At 39.0% G+C, this 19,339-nt stretch overlaps 1 long non-coding RNA gene across 5 annotated transcripts in view; it reads left to right on the top strand.

Annotated features, from left to right (window-relative positions):
- The window catches only part of LOC309661372, a 37,099-nt gene extending 20,946 nt beyond the window's left edge, over nucleotides 1-16,153 (top strand). For 4 of the 5 annotated variants that reach the window (XR_014263988.1, XR_014263989.1, XR_014263990.1 and 1 more), the window contains one exon: nucleotides 658-16,152. This is a non-coding gene — a long non-coding RNA (uncharacterized lncRNA). Of the gene's footprint in view, nucleotides 1-657 lie in introns of all 5 variants that reach the window. The other variant, XR_014263987.1, reaches the window with a different exon arrangement.
- Nucleotides 16,154-19,339: the final 3,186 nt, after the last annotated feature.

Raw genomic sequence — 19,339 nt, 5'->3', positions numbered from 1 at the left:
CCCCGCCGCCCCAAACCTGTAAAACAGATTATTGTGACCATGCTGTTGCCTTTTGTATGGTAATGAATCAATCTTTTTTACTCATCAAAAGTAACCTTAGGATGGGCTAGGAGAAAGGAGATTAAAACTTCATGGGTCAGATGTAAGCTATTATATATAGAATGGATAAACAACAAGGTCCTACTGTATAGCACAGAGAACTGTATTCAATATCCAACAGTAAACCATAGTGGAAGAGAATATTTAAAAAAGAATGTATATATATGTATAACTGAATCACTTTGCTGTACAGCAGAAATTAAAACATTGTAAATCAATTACACTTCAAATAAATAAATAAATAAATTTTTTAAGATGTCCAAAACAAAAACAAAAACAAAAAAACTAACAGGTCAGGAACAAAGGCTCCCAAGGAATTTAGAAACATCCTGGAAACTAAAGGGGTCACACAAGATTCCTCAAGGTATAGATAATGTGATTTATAACCTGAAGGAATATGTTGGCCTTACCATCTGTGGTAAAGATTTGGATCTCCTTAGAGATGCTTCCATCTTTTCCCATTGACCTACCTATGTCTTTAAAATTCATTTTCTCCACTAAAGGTTTATTTGGCAAGCTGTTTGGAACTTTATCACTTTATTAATATTATTTTTTTAGAAATCTGCATGCTGCTTGAAATATGAAGAGTAAGATCATCAGATTTTCAACAAAAGCATAGTCAAGAGTTCTGCTTCTAGCAATGGTGAACTAGAATGTTTTGAACCAACCCTCTCTTCAAGAATTAGAAAAGCTACCTAGGTGGTAAGGAACTGGGTTAGTGGGGTCTGGACATGGGAACAGAGGGAACCCAAAAAAAATGAGCCTGAAATTCCCCGCTTCGCTTCTTCAGGCAAATGTCAATTCTAAAAGTGGGAGCTGAGAGGTAGGATCCCGAGCAGAGCTCTCAGCAGATGTATGGTTGGGGGAAGAAAAATTAGAATTCAGAGCTTGCCGAGGAGGATGGGACCTGGGAAACCCCCCAGATGTTCTTTTGGAATATCAAAGGGGTATACCCGAGGAGTAAAAGTATGCTGGCTACAGACTAGCCTCACAAAGGTCAGAGCCTAATTGATTAGGTGATCTCTATCTGCTACCGCTCTAGCCCAGCTGCTCGCCAGAGGCCAAACAAACCCTCTCTGGAGGAAGACAACATCACCTGTGGTCACATATCCTCTCTGAATGTTTTATATCAAAGTCTGGCTATCAATTCAAAAGTATCAAGTGCATAAAAAGATGAGACTGAAAGAAAAACAGAGGACGGTAGAAACAGGCTTGTAGGGAGTATAGACATTGGAGTTATTCAATAGAATTTTTGAAAATTAGGATAATATGTTTAAGAAATTAAAAGGCTGGATTGAGAAATTTGGCAGAGAACGGGAAATGAAAATAAAAGTTAAAAAAAGGCAATTCTAGAATTGAAAACACAATAACTGATACTAAGAATTCGATGAATAGGTTTAAATAACAGATTAGATACACTTGAAAAAGAATCAGATGAGTCAGAAGAAAACATCTAGATTGAATCATGGAGAGACAAATGGATAGAAAATATACAAAAGAGTGTGAGCGACACCTGGGACAGGTGAAAAAGTCTAATACATATGTAATCGTAATCCTAGAAGGAGAGAGACATCAGGACAAAGAGAATGGGGCAGAATAAACGTATGTAGAGATAATGGCTGAGAATTTTCCGAAATTTTTGGAAAAATATCAAGCCAGATTTAAAAAGCGTCACGAATCCCAAGCAGGATGTATAGAAAGGAAACCACACCTAGATGATGCTGGTAAGATCAAAGACAAAATCTTAAAGCAGGTAAAAGAAAAAAAAGACATAAAAAATTCATTGGCTATTCCTACTTCCTTTCTTAGGGTGGGGCTAAGAGGAGAGCTTTGTGTGGCAGGCCTGTACAGACCACAGGTGGTCAAGTGAACTTAGCTTTGCTTTACTCTGTGTTTCTGTCCATTGTCAGTTACTTTGGGGAAGTTGAGGCAGCATTCCTCACTTTCAAAATCCTTATTGTGTTTTCTTATGACAATGGATATTCACTTGGTACTTAAATCCTGCTCTGCACCATATATATAACTAACTTTGAGCACTTGTGATGTGGTAGCCCCTATTATTATGCCCAATTTTAGGTAAGCGAACCAAGGCTTAGAGAAGTTAAGTCATTTGGCTAAGGTCAGAGGGCTAGTAAAGCCTGGGTCGTATGGTAGTTCTATTTTTAGTTTTTTTAAGGAACCTCCATACTGTTCTCCATAGTGGCTGTATCAATTTACATTCCCACCAACAGTGCAAGAGTGTTCCCTTTTCTCCACACCCTCTCCAGCATTTATTGTTTGTAGATTTTTTGATGATGCCCATTCTGACCGGTGTGAGATGATATCTCATTGTAGTTTTGATTTGCATTTCTCTAATGATTAATGATGTTGAGCATTTTTTCATGTGTTTGTTGGCAATCTGTATATCTTCTTTGGAGAAATGCCTATTTAGGTCTTCTGCCCATTTTTGGATTGGGTTGTTTGAACTACTACCATACGACCCAGCAATCCCACTACTGGGCATATACCCTGAGAAAACCATAATTCAAAAAGAGGCATGTACCAAAATGTTCATTGCAGCTCTATTTACAATAGCCAGGACATGGAAGCAACCTAAGTGTCCATCAACAGATGAATGGATAAAGAAGATGTGGCACATATATACAATGGAATATTACTCAGCCATAAAAAGAAACAAAATTGAGTTATTTGTAGTGAGGTGGATGGACCTAGAGTCTGTCATACAGAGTGAAGTCAGTCAGAAAGAGAAGAACAAATACCATATGCTAACACATATATATGGAATCTAAAAAAAAAAAAAAAAAAATGGCTATGAAGAACCTAGGGGCAGGACAGGAATAGACACAGATGTAGAGAATGGACTTGAGGACACAGGGAGGGGGAAGGGTAAGCTGGGACGAAGTGAGAGAGTGGCATGGACTTATATACACTACTAAATGTAAAATAGATAGCTAGTGGGAAGCAGCCGCATAGCACAGGGAGATCAGTTCGGTGCTTTGTGACCACCTAGAGGGGTGGGATAGGGAGGGGGGAGGGAGACACAAGAGGGAGGGGATATGGGGACATATATATATGTATAACTGATTCACTTTGTTATAAAGCAGAAAGTAACACACCATTGTAAAGCAATTGTACTGTAATAAAGATGTTAAAAAAATAAATAAATAAAATCAACCGAAAAAAAAGAAGTAAAGCCTGACTTCATGGCCCTGGTTCCCCTCACTTATGTCATCCAGTAGAAAGAGTAAACTCCTGTTGGGAGATTATGACTCAACTTTCCATTCTCTTTCATACCGCCTAGGCTTGACTTGCTCAAATAATACTAACCACAACCCTCACAACGACAGCTGACTTTCTTGAGCGCATACAATACAGCAGGACTCATTTACTTCTCACATCCTTCTTGTGAGGTAGGTGCCAGTATTCTCCCATTTTACATATTAAAACACAGAGAGGCACAGAGAGGTGAAGTAACTTGCAAGGTCACACAGCTGTTCAGTGGTGGAGCTGGAGTCCAAAACCAGGCAGTCTGGCTTTAGAGCCTGTTTGTAACCATCACATTTCCTGCTCTTGCTATACTATTATTCATTAATAAGAGAAGTAGAGGGACAGAGAGTGGACTCTTTCCACCAGGACAAGGTTGGAAGCATCCTAATCGTGGCTGTTAAAAACAGCACACACCTTGGCTGTGAAAGACTGTTTCTGTAGAAATGTCCAAGTGAAGGCAAATGAGCACATAGGAAATTTCAAGCTATTCCATTTGGCTCTAAGGCCTTCTTCAGAACCTATGCAGTCATGTGTATTTTCCCCACAAGGTGAATTCTTAACTCATCTCTTTACCACAATTATTTTTATCACGTATTTTTCATTCTCCTATTTCTGTATCTCCCCAAGTTCATTTTACTTTTACCTATCCCTTAGGTTAAAAGGTAAATGAACTGGCTCTCTATCAGAAATAGTCCTTTGCTGGGTCCCAAATAAGTTGAAGTTGGAGAAAAAGGCTAAGGCCCTCAGAACTTGTTTAGCAATGTTTAGAAGGAGAAAATCACCATGAAAAGAACAGGCCTACTGCTTGGGGAAGATGGTAAACGTTAACAGATGCCAGGAGGAGGCAAAGCCTTTCAATAGCTGCCGTTCTTCTTCAAGGAAAATGGAGCATCTTCACACTGAAAAGAGTAGGGCAAATGTAGAGCGAGTCATAATTTTACAACTCACTCTCTACAAAGGAATTAAGTTATAAAATATGATGGTCTGATTTTCTCTAAGGCCATATATATCTAATCCAATAGTGTAATTAACATTGAGTTGTCAATGTCATTAGTCTCAGAAGAGTGAATCCACAACTCTTTGGTGGAAGTATTTCAAAGAAGATGCCATTATCAAATGCTCCCTTGCTGTCAGTGGAGTGAAACGTGTAGAATTTCTAAAACAATAAGGCTTCACTCGGTCGTAGGGCTCATTTGGTTGCAAGGAACAGAACCTCGCTCTGGCCACTACACGTAAATGAGGATTTATTTTACAGCAGCTCTTCATGGGATTCAAGACAGGAAGGAGAGTCGAGCCACATGGGGAATTAGACTTGGAAACTGAAAAAACTTCAGGACTATGCAGCTGTTCTCGGGTTGCAAGTTCTCTTGCCTACAGTTTCTGTTTCTCCTGCCTTGTCCAGTCTCTCCCTGCAGACTGGGTCTCTGTGTGAGCCCCTTGCATGCATGGCCCTTAATAACTGTCATAGCCTCTCATTCCACAAGACCTTGAAGCTCTAATGACCACCGGCACCTGACCACCAGCCTGTGTCTCTCAGTTCAAATTCTCAAGAGAAAAATAATCAGACTTGTCTGGTTCATGGGTCAGGTGTCCACCTTTTATCTAATCAAGGAGGGTTGGGTTTATTTGGTATAAACATAGGAAAGAAGGGCCCAGGGCTGGTGCTCTAGTTGCCCGAGGGAGAGAGGTGTTCTTCAAGAAGAGAGCTGGGAAGAAATCTCAAAATGTGTCTCTAATCACTACAGTCTGGACCCAGGGCTTCAGTGTCCTGGAACTCTCACAGTATCTTAAATAACTTCCAAGGACAAGTTCAAATATTGGGGCAGGCTTTGGGAGAAAAGCCATTAAAATGGAAAAAGTAATATATATGTAAATTATTTTCCACCAAATGAAGTTTAAATTCATGAATTACTCTCCACCAATGAAATGAAATTCTAAAATTGAAATAAAAACTTTTAGTGACACATTCGAATATTAACTGAAGATTTTTAGGACAAACACCGATGGAGTTGTGTATTTAAGATCAACATAATGTGATACATAAGGCAGACAATATCCAACTCAGGTATATGCAATAAATATTTATCAATACATGATTTTGAAGCAAAATGCCTCTTTATTGTGCTATAGCTTGACTGAGACAATGTGAACATTTTCAGGAGAGTCAGCAGAGAGTAGAATTTTTCATTTTTTCTCTGATACCTTCACCTAACCTGGTTGAAGTTTGTTTCTAAATCAGAGAAGGGCCAGGATCAAGAATTTCCTAGACAGACAGCTTCTGTTGCCTCCGTCACCCCCAATAGGATCAAAGCCAGAGCCAAATCCTAGCCCTGCCCAGATTTGGGGGCTAGAGAGAGGGGACTTCACAGGATGTAATCAACTGGCCTGACTCAACTTCCTGGGGCCATCATTTCAGATCAGAATTTATCTCTGGCAGTGGAATAGTTTAATAGCAAAATATTCTCATTTTTTGAATATTACATTATTTTTAATTTCAATTTTTAACTAAAATGTAGGATATGCAATCTTTTAAATATTCAATGTTTATATCCACTGTTTTAAAAAATGGTTGTACATCCTATTCAAGCAAAAAAATAATCATTTGATTATGCAGTTATATATATTCTTTAGAAAATTTTGAAACTTGGATTTTTTTATTTTAGTTTTTCAGTTATAATTAAAGTAAAATTTTTATTTTTGTCCATTACTTTGATTTTGTATTGTTTGACGCATGTGTGATTGATCTTTTTTTCTTTTGAAATCCAGTTTCCACATCACTTTGTCACTGTATTGTTATTTTGTTTGAACCCTTTTACATTAAACTTTTGTGTATAATTGAGTGGTTGTCATTTTCAGCCAAAAGTTAAAAAAAAAGAGTTTTATATGGTTCTAACACTTGAGGATATCTTATTTTAAACCCAGCTATAGTTTTTAATGAAAGACAACATTCTTCCAGAGGGGAAAGAAAATGTATCTGCAATTAATTGGGCATTGGCACTTGGCATACACTACTTATTCCTTGGCCTTTTTTTTTTTTTTTAATTTATTTATTTAGTTTATTTACTTTTTGCTGCATTGGGTCTTCATTGCTGTGTGCGGGCTTTTCTCTAGTTGCAGCGAGTGGGGGTTACTCTTTGTTGCAGTGCTCAGGCTTCTCATTGTGGTGGCTTCTCTTGTTGCGGAGCATGGGCTCTAGGCGTGTGGGCTTCAGTAGTTGTGGCATGCAAGCTCAGTAGTTGTGGCCCACGGGCTCTAGAGCACAGGCTCAATAGTTGTGGCGCACAGGCTTAGTTGCTCCGTGGCATATGGCATCTTCCTGGACCAGGGCTCAAACCCGTGTCCCCTGCATTGGCAGGTGGATTCCTAACCACTGCGCCACCAGGGACGCCCTCTTTGGCCTTTATTTGCAGAGAGGGAAAGGAAGTTGGACAAATAAGCAGAATTTTTCAGTTACTTTTCCAGGAAAAACAACAGCGCTGGTAGGTCAGCACTATTCCTGGTTTTCAGATGAAGAACATGAGACTTAGAGAGATTAAGTAACTCACCCAGGGTCACACGGCTAGTAAGTGACAGAGTCTGGTTGCTAATTCAGGTGTGTCTGATCCTGAAACCCATGCTCTCTCGCACCGTGTGGTCTGATGGTTCCACAAACTTGGATTCACAGCAGGTATTCCTAGGGCAGACAACACGTATGTTTGAATTAGTTACAGCCCACTTCAATTTAAAGCTCCATTTTAAGTGTCTGTATATGTAGAAGCATGCTAGGGCGATAGGAAAGTGATTTTCTCACTCCATCATTACAAAATTACACTCACTGTAACGTTATGACAACCCACTTTCTCCTGTAAAAGAGGAGAAAATAGCTGATAATATATTGGCTATAGAGCCTTGTTCAGTAACCTCTCATTAGGTTTGAATTATTATATCTAGAAGTAGACCCACAGACATTGCACTGTAATTACATGAAAAGAGCAACATCAAGGCTTTCTTTTCTCTTTTTTTCCCCAGTCTCAGTCGGTTCTCAGAACACACCCCATCACCTGATCTCCAGGATGCGGACTGCACAGTGGTCACGGCATTGTCCACCAGGGCTCACGGTCACGGTGGCAGAGGGCTCCCTAAACCTCCCTCATCTCTAGTTTAACCCACTGTCCCTAATCTCCCCCACCCCGGTCCCCTGGCCCTACTTCACCAGACACACTTTTGTAATCCTCTCAGGCTCCACGGCAATAAAGAAAATACTGTGGGTTCATCCAGGTGCATCTGGGACCCGGGGGGCACCTCTCACACTCCAATTTCCTTCCTCCCACCTGGTGGGGCCTGGGTCCCCCCGCGGACCAAGTGGCCTAGGGCTCTGCCTCTGGTCTGTGCAGCCAAGGCTACTCTATTTCTGAGTGTTCTAAGATTGATGATTATTACAGTTACGGTAAAAGGAACATTGTTTTTTCTTGGGGGATTCTGGAGATTTTCTTACTGGGAAAAGGCCTCAAAGCCATTTATACTCAGCTGACTGGGTAAAAACTGAGATTAAGAAGAATGGATATGTCACAGCATCTTCTGTAAGTTAAGGTAAAGAGTCAGGGATGGAACTAGTAAAAATCAGGACATTCCTTTGGCTTCCCAAACAAAATGTAACATCTAAGTGAGCACTGAGGTGGTGTATCAGACCCAGGAGGCTGGTGCCAGGAAATGCCTTATCCAAGCACTGTCTGCACAGGCGTTTTGAGCCGGAGACTTCGCTTCTTCCTCCTGATCTCCCCTCAGAGCCTCCTTTAGGTTTTCTGTTACCTTCTTCCTCTTAAGTAGTTCCCCCAGAGAGAGAGCCGTGCACATCTGTTTTTGTGAGATGATAAAAAGGAGCTCTAACCATGACAAAGATGCCATGTAGAAGTTGCAATGGAAACAGTTTAAATAGTTTTTTTCCTTCACTGATGAGAAAAAGAAATATTTTAAGTTCATCAATCTAAAATTTCTTACTTGTAATTTTAAGTAGTGAGGGTATTTAAAATAATATAAATAAATAAGTAATAGATTTATGGTTATTTCATCTATATCCCTAAAAGTTTTTTTATTTTTTATTTTTTCTGGCCTTGGCCGTGCCATGCGGCTTGCGGGATCTTAGTTCCCCGACCAGGGAAGGAACCCGGGCCCTCTCGGCAGTGAAAGCACAGAGTCCTAACCACTGGACCGCCAGGGAATTCCCTATATCCCTAAAAGTTTATATGTACAAGTGGGACCAAAAAATTGGGAGAAGTACTATCTCATGGAAAAATGGGGATCCCATCATTTGTCATTAAACGATTGATTTTGTAATCTCTCCATTTGTTCAAATGTTTGTTTCTATCTCTTAGTAAAACTTAGGAAGGGAATAATATAATGACAAATAAGAAAGATTATTATGCCAGCTATATGTAAATGACCTGGAGAAGTGGAGATCTGGAAAGGAGGATACCGCAGTTATAAAAGAGCACAGGGAACTGAAAAAGAAGTGAGGTTTTCAAGAACTTTAACCAAGAAAACCTCAACAGGTCTTGATGACAGATCAGGTGTAGAGGATGGCATTATGAATAATGAAGTCAATGTGATGCCGAATTCGAGGACTGTTCCTTGGGAAGGTTCACAGGAGAGGCAGTATTAAGACTGGCCTGGCTCTGATTGTCTTGATCCTGATTCTTCACCCTGTATCCATCTAATTAAATATTGCTGATGAGGATGGGGATGTTAGCTCTTGGTGATGCAGTAGCTTGTCGTTTCTCTAGGTGGTAGTATCAGAGAACCTGATACTGTTCTGTTCAATTCCTACACCCTCATTTAAGGGAGAAAGAAGCCTGAGATGTGAGAGCTCTGAGGAGAAATGGGAAGGAAATAATGGATTCCCTGGCAAGCCTAGTCCCCAGAAATCCTGCACGAGTACAATCCTAACCCTTCTCCTAGGCTGATAGTTGTTAAATTGATGTTAGTGTCAATTGGGTTGTACAAAGATAAAGGTCCTTTCTTGGAGAAATTCCAGTGAGAACTTGAGCTCATGTTGCCTGATGCTTCAGCCCTTCTTCCTCATCCCAGTCAACGCATCTACCTGGTATAAATATCTCCTGACTCATCATAGCCCCAGCTAGTGGAAGCAACTCTTCATTCTCACTCTGTTACTCAGAAAAAAAACTGTGGGTAGGAAGTAAATCCCAGTAGACACACTAAACATCTCCCCTCCAAACACATGCTAGGGAGACTCATACTTGCATTGTTTGGGAGATACACAAACACTCACAAATATTGATAGTTTGGAAAGAAGGAGAATTTGATGTTAAAATTCAAAATTAGCTAACTGCTCAAATACTCCAAGTGATTGCGTATATGTATGTTGATGCAAAGAGTGCCTGGGTATAAATTGTGAGCTAATGAGTTGGGGTACTATTTAAAACATTATGGCTCTCAGTTTTCTCCAAATTAATATACCAGTTATTCAGAAATGCAATTTTTAAAAAATTAAATGAGTTGTTTTGTAATTTTGAAGTATTGCCCATACATGGTAAATCAAATTAAAGCAGCAGAAAACAATACACAATCAAAAGTAAGACACTGTTCTCCCTTCCTGTACCCTCAATCTCACTCCCCAGAAGTAACTGTATCAGTCATGAATACTTTGGCTGCAAGTAACAGGAACCCCTATTAATATTGGCTTTTGTTAACTTATATGAAATTCAGAGGTAGGTGGTATCAGGGTTGATTCTGTACTTTGTGACATAATCAAGAAGTCACCCTCTATTCACAGTGTACCAGCAGTGTCACACCTCATTGCCACAAGGAGCCTAACACAGCTCTAGGCATTTTCAAATCAAAGTTTCCTAAGCAGGAGGGAATGGGCTAGAAGCAAAAAGACCTTTCTCCTCATGCACATCCTTGTTTCCTGAGGAGGGAAATCCTCCTAGATGCCCTAAGCAGACTTCCCCTCATCTCTCATGCCCCAGATAAGAACTGACTCCTATCCCTAGACCCACCATGGGCAGAAGAGAATGAGACCCGTGACTGATTTAGGTTCATAGTAACTCCTCCCCTGGGCCGGCACATGGCTGCCTCAACAAAACCAGTGTTCTGTTGGCAAGAAAGAAGGGCGATGGCTATTGGGCAGGCAACCACCAGTGATGGCCAGAATGAAAATGATCAACTGTGTCTTAATATCTGCCCAGAAATTTTCCGTATGTATTTAAGTAAATATATTGTGAGTACTATATACTGTATCATATGTATGGATATGCCATATATATGGTCAGATATGTATATATGCACATACACACAAATATTCACACATGATACTTGCCTAAGTATCTTACATTTTTTAGATAAATGAAGTACTCTGTGCATATTGCTTAGCATATAACTAGCATATAGTAAGTGCTTTATCAATGCTAATTACTATTATTCTTACTTATAGTTTTGTTATTATTATAGTCTTTAAGACAATATACACCCTTTTTAAAAAGAATGAGGCTCATTTTCTAGCAAATGATAAATTTTACTTTGCCAGTACTTTAAAAAATTATGCCAGCACTTTTATTTTGGGCTATTGAATACTCTTGAAGATATGAGCTGCATAGCTCCTTTTATGAGAGATAAGAATTACTGTGGTCAGCAGTAAATTCCATTGAAACATAGTGAAATAATTTTGTGAATAATAGCTAGGTGACTAAATGTTTACTTTCTGATGACTATCGAAACACAAATATTTTCTAATCATGTTAATATGCAGGCAGAAGTAAGAAGGTTAGGTATTAAACATTTTTTGGTGTATTTGCACAAAATACTATGTTAGCAAGTGAATTTTACATTATTGACAGATTTTTTTGGAAGAAAAAAATAACTTCACAACTATTTGCCTAATTTATGCAGCACAGAGAACATGAGAGTTGTTTGAGAAATTCTCATTGGAAGAGAAGGCCATTATAGATACTTCAAGCAAAAGCAAAACACTTTTCTTCAAGGATTTGACATAACTGGATGAAAGTCTGTGGGAGTGAAAGGGAGCAGAGGAGGGAAGTCTCCTTAGTTATCCCTGAAACAGGATCCTGACCAAGAGTCTCAGGTAGGTGAGTGCCCTTCAGCTGACCTCTTATAGTCCTTAAGGCCAAGTTGTAAAATGGCTTGTCTTGAAGGTAAAAGCAATATCTTTTAATCCAAAATATATAAACAGCTCATACAGCTCGATATCAAAAAACAAACAATGCAATCAAAAAATGGGCAGAAGACCTAAATAGACATTTTTCCAAAGAAGACATACGGATGGCTAACAGGCACATGAAAAGATGCTCAACATCACTAATTATTCGCTAATTATTAGAGAGATGCAAATCAAAACTACAATGAGGTATCACCTCACACCGGTCAGAATGCCTATCACCAAAAAAAAAAAAACAGAAAAACAAAAAATCCCACAAATAACAAATCTTGGAGAGGATGTGGAGAAAAGGGAACCCTTGTACACTGTTGGTGGGAATGTAAATTGGTGCAGCCACTGTGGAAAATAGCACGGAGACTCCTCAAAAAACTAAAAATAGAACTACCATATGACCCAGCAATTCCACTCCTGGGTATGTATCTGGAAAAAATGAAAACACTAATTCAAAAAGATACATGCACCCCAATGTTCACAGCAGCACTATTTACAATATCCAAGATATGGAAGCAACCCTTGTGCCCATCAACAGATGAATGGATAAAGAAGGTGTGGAATATTACTCAGCCATTAAAAAGAATGAAATTCTGCCATTTGCAGCCACATCAATGGACCCTGAGAATATTATGCTTAGTGAAATAAGTCAGACAGAGGAAGACAAATACTGTATGATACTACTTATATGTAGAATCTTAAAAATAATACAAAGGAATGTATATGTGAAACAGAAACAGACATACAGACATAGAAAATAAACTAGTGGTTACCATTGGGGAGAGAGGAGTAAATTAGTGGTATGGAATTAAAAGATACAAACTGCTATGTATAAAATAGGTAAGCAACAAGGCTATATTGTATAGGACAAGGAATTATAGCCATTATTTTGTAATAACTTTTAATGGAGTATAATCTGTAAAAATACTAAATTGCTATGCTGTACACCTAAAATTAGCATAACATTGTAAATCAACTATACTTCAATTAAAAAAAAAATCTTTACTCTAGCCACATTGGCATTTTAACACACACACAAAGAAAAAGTGTATCTTTTAGTCTCCCTTTCTCTTTGTTTCTCATCATGTGTCCTAAAATGTGTTGCTAAGTATGAAAATATTATAATTATATATGTTATTTAATCTCTCAGACTTCATGTTTTTCCATTTCCAAAGTAAGTGTGTTGAATTAAATGCTGGCTAAGATCTCCTCCAGGTCTAAAATTCGAAGGTAAAGATCAGTGTTTTGGGCTTCCCTGGTGGCACAGTGGTTGGGAATCCGCCTGTCAATGCAGGGGACACGGGTTCGAGCCCTGGTCTGGGAAGATCCCACATGCCGCAGAGCAACTAAGCCCACACACCACAACTACTGAGCCTGCGCTCTAGAGCCTGCAAGCCACAACTACTGAAGCCCGCGTGCCTAGAGCCCGTGCTCCACAACATGAGAAGCCACTGCAATGAGAAGTCTGCACACTGCAACGAAGAGTAGCCCCCGCTCGCCGCAACTAGAGAAAAGCCCACGTGCAGCAATGGACACCCAACACAGCCAAAAATAAATAAATAAATAAATTTATTAAAAAAAAAAAAAAAGATCAGTGTTTTCCAGAAGTGATTGGTCAGCAGAATCACCTGGAGGCCCTTACAAAAATACAGGTTCCTGGATTCAACCTTCAGACATTCTGATTCATTCATTCATCAAATGATTACTGAGGGCCTTGCATGACATTCTGGACACACAGTGATGAATGAAACAGATATAGTCCCATTCTGCCCTAGCCTCCACAGAAGGACTGAGATTGAAATCAGTAATCTGTGTTTTAAAAATGCTCTCCAGGCAATTCTGACAAGTAGACACTTTAGAGAAGCAATGTTTCAGACCAAATGCAAACAGGAGACATTTCTGAGGGACTGTTTTAATTTTACTTGGGATGAACTCAAATCTACACTCTAGAAACACTTCTATTTTTCACTGAAAAAACCTTAAATAGCTTCTCTAAAACATGTGTGTGTGGGTGCCTGTGTATCTTACACTGAGACATAAATGTTAACAAGAAAACACACTTAACAGATGTAGTTATAGTATGCTAGTACTGGGTGAGGTTTTAGCAGATTAACATTGCTAGTTGGTACATTACTACAGACACCTGCACAAGATAAAAGAAATTAGTATTTGATTTGGAATATTGAGAGTTAAAGTTCAGATTGCTTATGCAAATAAGTGAGTTATTCATTTTGAATTCTATTACTGACTTTGATTTGATCTTTGAGGCATTTTAATGCCCTACCTACTTTAATGTTCAACATTTTGAAACTTATTCTAAAGTGTTTGACTTTATGACCAATGAATGCTGAGATTTACTAATAGACATTTTATGCTTGCTATGGTCATACAACTCTATTTTCCTTCAAATAATACCAGATTGAGAAGTTACCAAATTGAAATAAATGAAAGAATCCCTGTTTCTATGCTACTAAATTATAAACACGATGACGATCTGACCTAACTTCAGGAAGTGTAATTCTAGGAGGCCACCATGATAAATGGTTAACAAAGGAGCTATGAATAGCCAACCCTTAACTGTTTGATCTGTAAATTAGTCAGAGGCTTGATCACAAGATTTTTTCCCCCCATGCACACCTACATTCCAATATGGCCAGTAAAAAAGAAAAAGATACCATTCAAAGCACTCCATGGCTATTCACTGTAGTTTCTTCGTATCAATCAGGGTTGCAGCAGGTGGTTCAAATGAAGAGGTTTTACTGCAGGGACCACAAGCATGTGAAGGCCTGGGGAAGGGAATAATGAAGGGACGTGAAAAGCTAAAAGACCAGCAAAAGTGGGAAGCAGGTAAACAGCCTTGTGTGTAAAAGGACAAGAGGAAACCATAACCCAGACTGGAACCATGGAGGAAGAGGAAGGGCCCATCAGAAGGAGCTGTAGTCTTTAGGGCAGACAGAATACTGGAGACCCCTCCCTGAAGCAGCAAGTAATACCCTTACCTCTCTCTCCCTTCCTTTCGACCTTCAGAATTTCTGCGCATGCTCCCCCAGTGTCAGTTTCCTGGGGGCACTGGCAGGGCAGGAAGCGGTTAGGGGGTGTGTGGACGATATAAGGAAAACCCTCACTAAAAAGACAATTTATAGCGGGCGTTTAAAACCATGCTCCATGCTTTAGGCATAGACTGTTTACTTTGTGGATCCGTGACTGTTTTCAAATTTAAACTCTGTTTTTGATTCCACTTTTTTATTTTCTATGTTTTTACTAAATTCTAGCTGCAAGAATTACATGTTTTTGTGCTGCCTCCTCCTCTCATTAGTTATTATGTTGTTAGTAGTAAATTGTAACCGAGAAGCCAAATCTAATACAAAAAGGATATTTTGGATTAGCTGTAAATTGCTCCTCTAATATAGGAAGGATAATCCAGAATTTTACTTTGGTGATTAAAATAATAGATTAAATCACAATTCAGTTTATGTGTGCATTCACTCTTATTACAGGGAGTTGGCTGTGTGTTTACAGAGCCTCTGTCATTAGCGTGGGTGTGGGCCTGAGTCAACACACACAAAAGCTGTCTTCTTGAATGCTTGGGTAATTGAAAATGCCAAGACACATTTTACAGATTCAGCGAGGGAAAGAGTAATCAAACCTGGAGGAAAAATTGGCTTTGAGATGCTGCAAGATGAAACAGCACCGCACAAATGTTATTGCCTAGAGGAGGACAACCAGAATTAGGGTAGCTGCCACTCATGTGACTTCACAAAAGGTTACCCAGAAGGGACAGCACCCACTTCAGGAAGCACAGATGTCGTTGCCAGGACCTGATGTTCTTGGAGTGCAGTGACATAAAAAGACCAAAGGCAATTTGATCCAGAATGATCGATTGAGCATGATATAAATGATTCGTACATTCAGAAAACAGAATACCTTTCCCAAGAAAACACTTGAAAAGGAGAGCATCGGAACACTAGTATCACAAAGAAAGATGCTGGTTACTAGTTTTAAAGGGTGATTTAACATATTAGTGATTTTACAGTGGAAAAGCTAAAATTTCCAGTGTTTCATTTCTTTTTCTCACGTGTAGAAGGCACCAAAGGTGTAAGGTAGAGGGTGGGCAGTAGGAAAGCCCATTCAATTCCATTCTATTTGCAAGTTACATTTTAAGGTAGATTTTGGCCATTTGTGTATTTGCACCTATTTTCAAGTAACCTCAGTAAACTTTATTTCACAGTAATTTTATTGTGAAATAATTACATTGTGAAAAGTCTAAGGCTTGATTCTAAGTTTGCAGCGAATATGTGTTTCCCTTTTCTTAAAACAATGCTTCCATCCTTCACTCCCCTCCACAAAGAACTGAATGGCTTCTCATTGCAAATAAGACTGTCACATGATAATGTATTTATAAATTAGTTTGTGGTTTGGTTCTCTTTACCTAAACGCACTTATAACGCTCCCACTCCACACACACACACGACCAGGTTTGTATTTTTTTTGGCATAAAGGTTTGTTCAGGGTCTAAAACAGACGCAACTTGAAAATAACTCTCTCTCTTTTTTGAAAGCCTGAATTCATTGCTAAGGCAAAGCTATGTATCAAAGCCAAGGAGGGGGTCTTCCCTGGTGGCGCAGTGATTGGGGGTCTGCCTGCCAATGCAGGGGACACGGGTTCGAGCCCTGGTCTGGGGGGATCCCACATGCCGCGAAGCAACTAGGCCCGTGAGCCACAACTACTGAGCCTGCGTGTCTGGAGCCTGTGCTCCGCAACGGGAGAGGCCGCGACGGTGAGAGGCCCGCGCACCGCGATGAAGAGTGGCCCCCGCTTGCTGCAACTAGAGGAAGCCCTCGCACAGAAACGAAGACCCAACACAGCCAAAAATAAATATTTAAAAAAAAAAAAAAAAAAAGCCAAGGAAGGGAGAGAGAGGAATGACTTTGAGGAAGGCATTGGTGAGAGGAAAATTTTCCCCAGACTGTGGAAAGTCAGTGAGTTCTCTGAAGAGAGTAGCCCTCTACTCCACTCTCTAGAGGTGATCTGAGTTCAGAGGGAAGAGTTGTATAATATTCCTTGTGGAAATGGACCTCAAGCATTGGGCTTCCCAGTAGAGCAACAAGTGAAGATTTTTCTCAATTTAAAACGAGCATTAAATTCCTTAACAACATGTCATAGACAACTTCTGATAATGTATGAAACTTTGGTGAAAAGGGTGTGTGGTACACAGTCTTAGGAATCATATGCTCTTTCAAATCTTTACTATTACTTGACAATAAATTATGTATCCTTAGTGAGCCTTAGTTCATGCTTCTGTAAAATGAGGGGTTAATACCCATCAGGCAAGGTCATGAAAACTAGACATTATGAACAATATGTGGCACATAATCAATAGGAATAGATGACTTAGACTTAACTCTGGAGAGTTATAAAATTCTTTCTCTTGCACACAAAATTCCCTTAGCCAACAGTATTTACCAACTTCCTCATTCTTTCAAAAAACTCTTTGGGTCAGTTTTTTAATTATTATTATTGTGGTAAGAACACATAATGTGAAATCTACCCTTTTAACAAAATTTTAAGTGCACAATACAGTTTGTTAACCATAGGCACAGTATTGTACATCGCATTTTTTGTACATCGGATTTTTAGAACTCATTCATCTTGCGTAACTGAAACTTTATACCCATTGAACAGCATTGACCCCGTCCCCAGCCCCTAGCAACCACCATCCTGTTTTCTGTTTCTGTGAGTTTGACTATTTTAGATAGCACGTATACGTGGAATCATTCAGTATTTGTCCTTCTGTGACTGGCCTATTTCCACTTAGCACAATGTCCTCAGGTTCATCCATGTTGTCACATATCACAGGTTTTCCTTCTTTTTTAAGGCTGAATAATATCAATATCACATTTTCTTTACCCATTCATCAATTGATGGTCATTTAGGTTGTTTTCATAGCTTGGCTATTGTGAATAATACTGCAATGGACATGGGAGTGCAGCTATCTCTTTGAGCAACTGATTTTATTTCTTTCAGGTATATACCCAGAAGTGGGATCGCTAGATCATATGGTAGTTCTATTTTAATTTTTTGAGGAACCTCTGTACTGATTCCGTAGGGGCTGAAGCAGTTCACATTCCCACCAATATTGTACAAGGGTTCCAATTTCTCCCCATCCTTGCCAACACTTATCTTTTTTTTTTTTTTTTAATAATAGCCATCCTAACAGGTCTAATGATATTTCATTGTGTTGGGTCAGTTTTATGAACTGCTTTTTCTTCTAGCCCATAGGCCTTCAAAAGAACAAATAAACAGTAGTCACCTAAAAGTTAGTTCTTAACACATTTTGGATCACAAGACCTCTTGGAGTATCTGATGAAAGACACAGGACTCTCTTACCAGTAAAATGCACACATACAATAAATAACACAAATTATTTCTTGGAATGACGGACCCCAGATACATATTTATGAAGGTCAGTTTAAGGTCACTTGCCTAGATTAAGTGATTCTCCAGCTTTTTCGACACCTAATGATTTAACTCAGGGATTAGCAAGTGTTTTCTGTGAAAAGCAGGAGGTTACATATTTTCACCCTTGGGGGCCAGTCTCTATTGAAACTGCTCTGCACTTGTAGTGCAAAAATTGTTATAGAAAATACATAAACAAATGAGCATGACTGCTTTCCAATAAAATTTTATTTGCAAAAACAGGCTTTGGGCTGGTTTGGCCCTTGGGCTGTAGTCTGGCAATCCATGAATTAATTATTTCAAAGGATTGAATGGGTTGCAGTAGTTAGGAACTGGGAAACTCTTGAATACACACATACACACACATACACAGACACACTATAAAGGCCATACAAATCCACAGTAAGAGTAGCAGCAGCTATATAGCCTTTCCTCTGGAATCCCTAAGATGGGATAAGATGATTTTCCTCTCCTATTATGTTTGATAATAACAATCTTTTAATCTGCATCTGATGGCAGCTGGTGTCTTCTTTCAGTTGTTTTGGAACATCACCAGAGCTATCCATTAGTGCTTGTTATCAGTGACATAAGTCATAATATATTTAATTTCTGACTGGGGAAGTAGCAAACTCTCAGGATTTAGTACACATTTCTCTATACTGACATCCCACCTTGTCTTCTTAAGGACAAGAGGCCTCTTTAAGGAATCTGTTCAGGGTTCCATTCCATTGTCTATTATTACTGTTTCTAAAATTTGTTCTTGGAAACCACTCTTGATGACATTCACAGTAAAATCCTCCAAAAACTGTAGCAATGTGAGTATAAATTGTATACAGTAAATGTCTGTACATTTAAACATCATTGAAAGAAAAACTTGCAAGCATCTTGCTGATAGCTGCCAACAAGTCTTCGTGAAGAATAAACATTGTCAGACTAACCTCATCTATTAGGATAAAAGTCCCAGGTAGATCAAGAAAAAGAGATAGTTCTAATTTATCTTGGCTCTCGGAAGGTTAGGTGATTCAGTTGTATGAGGCAATAAATTTAGAAAACGTGGTCTGGACAGCATAACTATTAGATGAGAATACAAATTGCTAGAGGGTCAAAAAATAATACAAGGTGTTTTTCAAAGTCAAGTAGGAGCCTAGATTTTTTTTTTTTTAAAGTTTTATCACCAACCTATAAAGAAATAAAAAAGTCAACCCAGACAGTGTCTTAGAAAAATACACTTTAGGAAAGTGATTTAAGAAGAAATAGAAAATCTAAATATACCAATGATCACCAAAGACATTTAATAAGCAGCTTAAAATCTAATTCCTATTATCCTGTCCCCAAATATACTGCACGGTTTTGCAG

Source organism: Balaenoptera physalus (assembly GCF_965194825.1).
Source record: "Balaenoptera physalus genome assembly, chromosome: 5".
Classification (NCBI taxonomy): domain Eukaryota; kingdom Metazoa; phylum Chordata; class Mammalia; order Artiodactyla; family Balaenopteridae; genus Balaenoptera; species Balaenoptera physalus.
Note: the sequence above shows the minus strand (reverse complement) of the source record. Positions and strands in the feature narration are given on the sequence as shown.